Source organism: Zeugodacus cucurbitae, chromosome 3 (genome assembly GCF_028554725.1).
Source record: "Zeugodacus cucurbitae isolate PBARC_wt_2022May chromosome 3, idZeuCucr1.2, whole genome shotgun sequence".
Lineage (NCBI taxonomy): Eukaryota > Metazoa > Arthropoda > Insecta > Diptera > Tephritidae > Zeugodacus > Zeugodacus cucurbitae.
The window spans coordinates 15,667,215-15,677,617 of record NC_071668.1 but is presented as its reverse complement, the minus strand read 5'-3'; the positions used below and the strand labels follow the sequence as shown (position 1 = coordinate 15,677,617).

The window sequence follows — 10,403 nt, the reverse complement described above, 5'->3', positions numbered from 1 at the left end:
TTGTTGTTGTTGTTGCAAAAGTAAATTGGAAAAATTCCACGCTCTATGCTGGCAAATTATTTCTAATGCCACCAACAATGTGTAATTAATATTTTATGTTCTTCCTGCAATTATGCTGCGACTAAAACTAAGCATTTACACCCCGTCACAAACGCAAGCGGCAAACGCCCCACCCACTTCCGTTCGACCGACCGACCGACCGCCTGACTGCACACCCGCACACCCGCACGCCCTTCACCTATTTATGCGCCGCTCCAGTTTAAGTAAAAGTGCAATTAAATGCGAATACGTAAAAGAATCCGAGAGCGCAAGCAAAGGAATGTCACTATTACTATTTGTCGCTTGCGTTATTATGATGATGTCCTGCGTCCTGCGATGTTGTTTGCCACGCATAATGGAGACCCATATATAGTTTTTTCGCTCATAAATTTGCACATTCCACACTTGTTGACTTGTTTTATAATATGTATGTATGTAATATAAATCGTTGGTACTAAAATACTCGTTGTACTACATGCCACAACTATAATTGTACATACGAGTCAATGAAGTGTGAATGTGCGTGACTTAGAAATGTATGAAAATGTGTGTGTATGTCTGTGTTTGTACTTGTAATAAAAGAATTCAAGTATGTCGCCAACACTTTATGAATGATCTCCCATGGTTGGGGATACTCTACATACATACATATATAGGGCATGATGCATCCTTACACATATATACCATAAACATACATAAATGGTATATATATACTGTGTAAAATCAAATATGAAAATTCAAAATGTTGTGTGTATGTATGACGAGCTATTTGTTTTCAAAGTTCAAAGTGGTATGAGTTTATATTTGTAAATTGAAAAGTGAGTTCAAGGATATTTTCATATCGTTAACAAAAATTCAACTATTATATGTAGGTACCCCATTTTCGTAAACGAGTGTATTATTTGCATGGGTGACAGCCAGCAACAAATCTGCGATATCAAATGTCAAAAGTTCCCGGTTTTCTTTTTCTGTTCTTGATATCAGACCAATCAACCGAGTCGACAAATTACGGCAGTAGGTCATTAAAATCCACTTTTTTAAGACCTGTCCAATTCATATCAGATTTGACTGTTCCTTTTCCAATACCATTCGTTTAAGTCCAAACAACAGTTCTATAATAATTTTACAAATATGTCTATTTACAAAAATTTGTATACTCTCGCAACAAATGTTGCTAAAGAGAGTATTATAGTTTTGTTCACATAACGGTTGTTTGTAACACCCAAAACTAAACGAGTTAGATATAGGGTTATATATACCAAAGTGATCAAGGTGAAGTTCAAATCCGAATGTCTGTCTGTCCGTCCGTCCGTCCGTCTGTGCAAGCTGTAACTTGAGTAAAAATTAAGATATCTTGATGAAACTAGGTACACTTATTTCTTGGCTCCATAGGAAGGTTGCTTTCGAAAATGAGCAAAATCGGCCACTGGCACGCCCGCAAAATGGCGAAAACCGAAAACAGTGTCATAACTAAGCCATAAATAAAGCTATGGAAACAAAATTTGGTATGAAAGATCGCACTATGAAGGGGCATATTTGGATGTAATTTTTTTGGGGATGTGGGCGTGGCCCCGCCCCTTACTAAGTTTTTTATACATATCTCGCAAGCCAATAGGGCTATATAAACCAAACTTTCTGAAGTCGTTTTTTTAGCCACTTTCTAATACAGTCCAAAATTGAAAGAAATCGGATCATAACCACGCCCACCTCCCATACAAAAGTTGGGTTGAAAATTACTAAAAGTGGGTTAACTCACTAACGAAAAACGTCAGAAACACCAAATTTCACATAAGAAATTGCAGATGAAAGCTGCACTCAGATTTTTTTTACAAAATGGAAAATGGGCGTGGCGTCGCCCACTTATGGGTCAAAAACCATATCTCAGGAACTACTCGACCGATTTCAATGAAACTTGGTTTGTAATAGTTTCCTTACATCCCAATGATATGTTGTAAAACTAGGCCAAATCGCTTCACAACCACGCCTACTTCCTATATACCAGAACTTTGAAGACAATCTGAATCGTTTACTTTTCAATGTATGAAGTAAGTACTAGTGAGGATATCGGTGCAGAACTTTGCACAAATACTATGTTAATAGTGTGGCAGCCCCATTCTAAAAATCGCCGAAATCGGACCATAGGTTTTTAAGGCCCCATATATCGAACACGAGGACCTCGGTGCTTCTAACCTAATATTATGGTTTCCAACTTTCAATGGACTTTATACAATATATATGACGAATATGTCGGTCAAATTGTGTGTGTATATTACATAATATAAATAAAGTTAAATAATAAATTGCGAGAGTATAAAATGTTCGGTTACACCCGAACTTAGCCCTTCCTTACTTGTTATACATATTTTGGTAAATAGACATCTATCTCCATTTGACCTTTGCGTTTCAATGCACTCCAAGTTCCATCCATTCTCCATTTCCTTGATCTAAGCATGTCAAAATAGGTCTTAAGCCAAGTTTGAAAGAGCCTATTTAACTTAATGCCGGAAAGTCAGAACCTACCTTAAAAGAATTCACTGTTTCTGAGCTAACTTCTCTAACCAAATGAATTCATGAAATGCGGTCCAGTTTTACTTAGGGTTTCCGAGTCAAAAGCGAACTAACCATTGTCTTTACTAACCTTGACCTTATAACTTCATTCACCAAATGGGTTCAAGTCCTTTTCAGCTTGGGTATTCCAAGACGAAAGAAGTTTCTTCTTTTTTAGACAACCTATCTATTGAAGTTCTTCCAAGAAAAATGAAAAAATGAAGTATTTTTGAGTAAAAATAATGCCAACCGTTCTCTAACACAAGTTGTTCCCAGTAGTATTTATCCCGACCTTTACTGTGACCCTAACGATCTATCACTTTATTATAAAAAAAATAGGTGTTTCCATTTATAGGAAATAATTTATGTTAAATGAGGACTACGATGTTAAGATCGAACATTTTTCAGGACCCCTGAAACAATATTAACGGTATTTCAGTAGAACTTAATTCAATCGAAGGCAGCGGCCTAGAAATTATGGGAACGTCTAAAAAGAACCATATCATAATAATAACCTAAGACTTCAGATTTAAAACCATGAGATGGGTGTATCTCTATATTGACCTAAGGCCAAGAACTTCCAAATAAAAATTTCGAATTCGGGGTCTATGTTTGCAAAATATTTTAGCGCTAGGGAACACTGGAGTCGAATTATTATAAAAAACCGAAGCTATGTAGTGGAACAATGTTCACTGTTACGATGTTGATGATGGATGGCTAATGGAAGCTGCTTTAAAGGTAGACCAAGTGCTGTGGAGTGGTAGAACGCACATCCAAGCATTATTCAATGAAAACTAACATAAAAATCTCTTTCTAGCTAGTGAAACAGAGTAAATTTTGGCTGCAGAACTTATGAAGCTCAAGTGCCTGTGGCGCTTCAGTTCAAAAATCTTGCCAAATCTTGATAAAAAAGAGTCACCTTCTTATTCATAGAAAGTGTGTGATGAGTGGCCACTGCTGTGTTATTGTTACAACGAAAAAACAACCGTTATCGAATGCATACTTATGACAAATGTGAATTTATGACTTTGATATCTACACAGCAAATCCTTCAATAAGCAAAACAGATAAATAGATTTGAACTAACAGGATATGATTGACTCACCGCATGAAAAAATGATAAGGGCGGCGGTGATTGCAGATGAAGACAAAACAACAAATGAATATCAGAATATCAGCGATTAGCTGTGTGGGGGGAAGGCGTAGGCGACGAAATACACGCAGAGCAGCAGCAGCAACAATGCCGGCAACAACACACACCGCTGCTAGACAGACACCACAGTGGAGCGATGTGATGACGTGACGCGCGGCGCAGCAACAACAACAACAACAACAACAGCAATACCGGCAGCAACAGCAACTATAGTGAAGAGATAGTGCGCGAGGGTGGTTGATAGCCCAACCACCGGCTGCTGCTGACAGCCACGCACGGCACGAGTCGCGCTGACTGACTCTGACTCTCGCCGCTGATATTAGCTAGTTGTGACGTCGCCTACAATATAGCGCGCTTGGACAGACACACACTTTGGAGTAAGCGACGCGTTTCAGTTGAGCGAAATATACCACAAAGAAATGTTGGCTGTGCGGCGGCAACATCATTTCGCTACGAACAGCGCTGGTGTACGGAAGTAAACGCGAATAAATACGGATACATGCCTTTCGGTGGCGATTATAACGGCATAAATGACATTGCGGATACGCGTAAAGTACGGGTTTGGTGAAATTGGTATTTTTTTGAATACTAAATTTTTTTTGTGGGTGTAAGTTAAAAATTATAAAAAAATTCAAAAGATAAATTTCAATTGGAAATTCAGTGTTTTAATTTAAACTGAGTGTTTGTGTGATATTTATAATATTATAAAATATTTTTACTAAACGAAACCGCAATATTGAAGCAAAAATTTTTTCATAAATATGGACATTGAATTGAAAAACTGCAATGTCAAATTAATTGTGATGTTTTTGGAAGGAATCATGTTGTGTATTATATAAATATCAAAATTAACAAAAATATAAAAATCCTAAAACATGCTTAACAATTAAGAACCAGTGAATGGTAAAAAAATTAAAAAATATATTGAAAACTGTTGAAACGAAAATCTAATAAAAAATAAAAAAAAATTTTAACACGTTTTGCAAACAAAAAACAGAAAAAAGGTAAATGACAATGAATAATTATTAAATAAATAATTATAAAAGTTAGCAAAAATTCTATACTTTTAATTTACATATAATATCGAATGCAATTTGTTAATAAAAATACAATAAATAATAGAAAATAATGAACTTAAAAAAGTACTTATTAAGGAATTTGAAATAATGTTCATGGTTTAAAAAAAATCAACTTTATTAAAAGAAGATGAAAATAAATGATAAAAAAATTCTGCTTATTGTATTTTACCGTTAATTGAAAATCTTTAATTTTTTTAGAAAAAAAATGTAATTGAAAGTAGCTGATCTATATTTGAAAGATATTTTCGCATATTTATATCATATTTTATTTTATCGCATTTATTTTTATTCTTTAAAAAAAAAACAAAAACTGTTAATTGGTCGATCACAATAATTTTCCCAAAAAAAAGTTATCAGAACACCTAAAAGAAGATATGTCTCAAGGTGAAAATGTTTTCGTCTAGCCTAAAAGTTATCTTTCAAGGCGCAAATGCCATATTTTTAATAAAGTTACTTTAATTAGTCATTAGATATCAAATAAAAAGGTTTATTCAATTAAAATTCTTAAGAACTAATTCTAAGTTCATTTTTATCTCATTAATAATAGAATAATAGAACTTGGTTTAAACTTGATTACAATTACTAATTCAAATAAATTAAATTAATTCTCATTACATTTAATTGAGTTGTCAATAAAAAATAATTTAATTGTATTTTTGTAATTTTTCTGGAATACAAGCTTGACAATATGTAAAATAAAAAAATTAAAATATATATATATATATAATATATAATAAAACATTTATATTAAAACTATAACCAAAGCAGACCGAAAGCATAGCTTCATTTAAAGTAAGAAAAATTAAATTTATTAAATGTGAAAAATTCTCAGTATATGTATCTCTCTACAATGCTGCCCTTTAGTGTTAAGAGATTAGGTGGGTTTCAAAGGTTGAAAAAAAGCGTATTTTTACAATGTTTTTTTTTACATATGCTATACAATAAGAGTACTCACAAGTTGTCATAAAGTTAAAAATGCGATTTTTGTGAGCACCACGTTATAATTTGTGATAAATTTGAAAAAAAAAAACTGTTTGACTTAAAGGCAAAAAAATTCAATATACAACGAACAGAACACATAGCGCACTAAGTCGTAATTGTGTAAATTTATTTTGTATTTTTTCAATAAAAAAAATTTTAAACAAGTGTAGAAGTTTTAAACTTTATGATTTTTCGACACTTTCCGACAACTTGTGAGTACCCCAATCATATATTTCTTTTCAATAATTCAGTACCTCAAAGATACGTATTTAGACAGTATTTTGTAAAATTTTTATATACAAATTCCCAAAACTCAGTGCCCTATCTCCCTGGAAGTCAAAAAAAAAAATAAAATAAAATGATTTTGCCGTGGACAGCATAACTCATTATTGATTAACCTGAAATCAATAAACCAAAAATATTTCGATAGTACATGGATAAATCTAGTTAATGACCGAATAAAAAAAATATATGTATATAAAAATATGAATTTTTGAGATTTTTTAACAAAAAAAACTAACTTTTTTGGTCAAATTTCCGACGTTTGTAATAAAAATAAAAAAATCCTTCCTTCATTAACTAGATTACGTTATTTGGAAGATATGTGCAAAATTTGAACAAAACCATTTCATAACTTTTCAAGAAATCGTGTTCACCGACTTAAAAAAATGGAATTTAATTTGAAATAATCGCGTTTAAAGTTGTAAATTGAAATTAACGTGGCCTGATGGGTGGAACTTTGAAGGGTCTATCTTTTAGAATTTTACTCGGATGGATTTGAAATTTTGTAGAATATTTTAAACATAATACATTTGTTTGAAAATTTGGAACCCACATAACCCCTTAATGCAAATTGTCAAACCTACCCCAATTTTGAATTTAACAATTAATACAAATAAAAAATCATGTGACCTAGTCTTCATATGTCAACTAGTGTTACAAACTGCTTAGGAATTAGTCGTGGATAATTTTTAGATAATCAGTTCCTGACAGCATGTGATTCTATTTCAAAATAAAGCGCAATCCCAACCCAACCAATATAGCCATTGCAGTATAGAACCTAGTGGGATATGTTTCGTTAGTTCGTTTCAATCCCTTGGGCAATTGACAAAACGAAATATTTTTAATAGCATATTTCGGGAAATAAGGTCTAAATTGATATTAGTTATTTACGCAGGACGTCTAGACTTATGTGACAAACGGGATGTAATTCAAAATAATCTAAATGGTCAGACACACTTCGACCATTCTTCAGGACGAAACGCCATTCGATATTCCACAAATTAAAAAAATACTCATGAAAATTCGAGTATGACAATGTGGTTCAAGTTTAATATTTATTAAAAAACATATTTTTCGAAAAAAAAGTTGCAAATAAAACCCTATATCCAATGCTCTTGCGTCGTGACCTTTCCTAAAAAGAAAGCTACTACTCAAATTTTGCAAGAAAAGAACTTAATCAAGTTAATTGAGGTTACGTATACGCCGCAAAAGCCCAATTGTATAGTTTCACAAAATTCCCAAAGCGCAACCGAACGCACTTCAATGGAATTCGTTGCGAAATAATTAGTTATTGCCACAGCTAAACACTCGCGCTTTTTTATTGCACTTACGCTGAGAAGCCTTGGGAGTCGTAATTATTTTGGACAAATTCATGAAAGCAATAATTAACTGGTTAAAATTACTAAAAAACAACAACAAACACACACTGAGGTACAACAAACAACAATGCGTTGACAAGTTAAGACCGAATCAGTATGCAGGAAAACGTTTGAAATTTCCAAATAAATAGTTAGAATTTAGCTATCCTGCGGGCAGGACGTGTCGGACTTGACGTCTACCAGCAATTGAAGAGGCGTAACGGCGGGGCACACCTCAAAAGTGGACGAAAGTGGATATTGGTGGTAAAGAACGCAGAGACAGTCAGCTGAGCGTACAACTGTGTGTGTGTGTGTATGTATATATGTGATTAAAAAGTATGGAAGTTATACTAGAAGTGGTGAAGTGACCATTTGCACCATTTGTCCAACACTTAGCCACGTTTCAAGCGGTCAAGCGTTGAGTGTATAACATACAATGAAACAAAAAAACGCTTCTAACTTAAAATACTTTAATGCATTACATTCCCGTTATTCTCGTACATACATATGTATACCCTCGTAGATACATACAAACACTGAAATTTGAAGTACAATAAACCTGAGAAGCGCCTGCGAAAGAGAAACGAAATTAAATAGCGCAATAAAAACAAAAGCGCCTGTGAAGTAAAGCACTAGTTGCTATGTGAAGCGTTACAATGTTAATGCTTAGCAGTGCGATGTGCTGGTATTTTTGATTCTTATGGAGAATTGCAATTTTTTTTACTACCACACAGCGGGTTTAATGAAATTATCAACGCGCAAAAGCGTTCACAGTTGGCATTTGGTGCTAAGGATAATTCAATAACGCAGTAATCTGGCAATTTCAGCGTTTCGGGACTAGTGTGGGCGAGGTTTTCGGGATCCCGATTTCTTCGGGATTATTATTATTTTTAAATAAATAACATTTTGCGAGTATATACCAAATTTTTTTTGTAAAAAAATTTCGGAATCCCGATAAATGGGTTTCGGAATTAGTGGGCGAGGTTTTCGGAAACCCGATTTTTTTCGGGATTATTATTATTTTTAAATAAATAGTATTTTGCAAGTATATACCTAAATTTTGTAGTAAAAAAATTTCGGAATCCCGAAATATGGGTTTCGGAATAAGTGGGTGAGGTTTTCGGGATCTCGATTTTTTCGAGCTTTATTATTATTTTTAAATAAATAGCATTTTGCAAGTATATACCTAAATTTTTTAGTAAAAAAATTTCGGAATCCCGAAATATGGGTTTCGGAACTAGTGGGTGAGGTTTTCAGAATCCCGATTTTTTCGGTATTATTATTAAATTTAAATAAATAGCATTTTTGCAAGTATATACATAAATTTTTTAGCAAAAAATTTTACGAATCCCGAAATATGTGTTTCGGAATTAGCGGGTGAGGTTTTCGGGAAACCGACTTTTTCGATATTTTTCTATTTTCAGCAAAATAATAATTTGCAAGTATTGACTAAAATTTTTTGGTATAAAATTTTTCGGGATCTCGACATACTTAGGGATATACTCGTATGTTTGTATAACAATATAGCAATAAACATGAAAATTTCATTCGTAGAAGTATAAGTATGCAACTGTGTCATTGCAGTTAGCAGTTGCATTGTAGTTTAGCCGCTACGTGTTTGCGCGCCTTAAAGTGTGCTACAAAATATTGTTGCAAACAACTTTTTAGTATTAGCTTTTGTTGTTAGACACTACGAATATCACTCAATTTGTTGGCCAGACTTTTGTATGATTTTATGGTGTGTGTAATACGGTGTACTTGAAGTAATAATACCGTTACAATGTGTTAATTTTATAGTGCAGCATTAGGTGGCGAGTATTAACTGCTAGCTTTAAATGTTAGATTAGTCGATTTTAATAGGGGATTAATGCCGGTATTTAAGGAGTATTCATTGACATTTTAGGGATAATCATAATAGCTTAGTAGTAATAAAGACGTTAAAATGATATGTGTGGCATATATGAGTTTCTCACAATTTCTATTATACTTATAATGATTTTTATATAAATTATATTCACTTACCACTTTCAAAATTCTGCAAGAATAATAAAGAAGAAAATTTATTAGAATATTTTTTAAATATAATTAGATAAAGAGTAGTAAAGTAGTAAAGTTATAGATTAACAAGAAAAAACTTTAACTTCGGTTGTACCGAAGCTAATATACCCTTGAATGGTGCATTTCTTTTAGTAACTATGTGTTTAAGCAAATCTAAAGACGTAAGAAAAAGTAAGTAAAAAAAGGAAAACATTTTACTAATTCTTTTTAGCCGGGTTGTTTGCTAGAAACATTAAGGTTATATAGTTAACCGATCTGAACAATTTCTTCGGAGATTATATTATTACCTTAAGCAGTAATCCATGCCAAATTTCGTGAAGATACCACGTCAAATGCGAAAATTTTCCATACAAGCCATTGATACCGATCGTTTGGTTTGTATGGCAGCTATATGCTATAGTGAACCGATCTGAACAATTTTTTCGGAGATTAAATTATTTCTATGCGCAATAACTGACACCAAATTTCGTGAAGATATGTAGTAAAATGCGGAAGTTTTCCATAAAAGCCCTTGATTTCGATCGTTCAGTTTGTATGGCAGCTATATGATATAGTGGTCCGATATCGGCAGTTCCGACAAATGAGCAGCTTCTTGAAAAGAAAATAACATCTGCAAAATTTCAAAACGATATCTTAAAAATATATACAGACAGACAGACGGACGGACATGGCTAAATTGACTCAATTCAACATACTGATCATTTATATATATACTTTATAGAGCCTCCTACGCTTTCTTCTGGGTGTTACAAACTTCGTGACAAACTTAATATACCCTGTTCAGGTTATAATAATATTTTTTGGTTCCCACATGAAGAATGAGAGTACCTAAGATGGTAAAGAGAAAAGCTATTTTAACTGATCCTATACAGAGTTCTCAATCAAAAGAAGTCTTCTCCGCCATTT

The 10,403-nt window shown here is 33.2% G+C and overlaps 1 protein-coding gene across 1 annotated transcript in view; it reads left to right on the top strand.

Annotated features, from left to right (window-relative positions):
- The first annotated feature begins 4,144 nt into the window (after positions 1 to 4,144).
- Positions 4,145 to 10,403, top strand: part of LOC105218371 (proto-oncogene tyrosine-protein kinase receptor Ret) — a 45,692-nt gene continuing 39,433 nt past the window's right edge. Inside the window, exon 1 of the mRNA XM_054227304.1 lies at positions 4,145 to 4,743. The gene's annotated coding sequence lies outside the window, so the exon portion shown is untranslated. The remainder of the gene's footprint in view (positions 4,744 to 10,403) is intronic.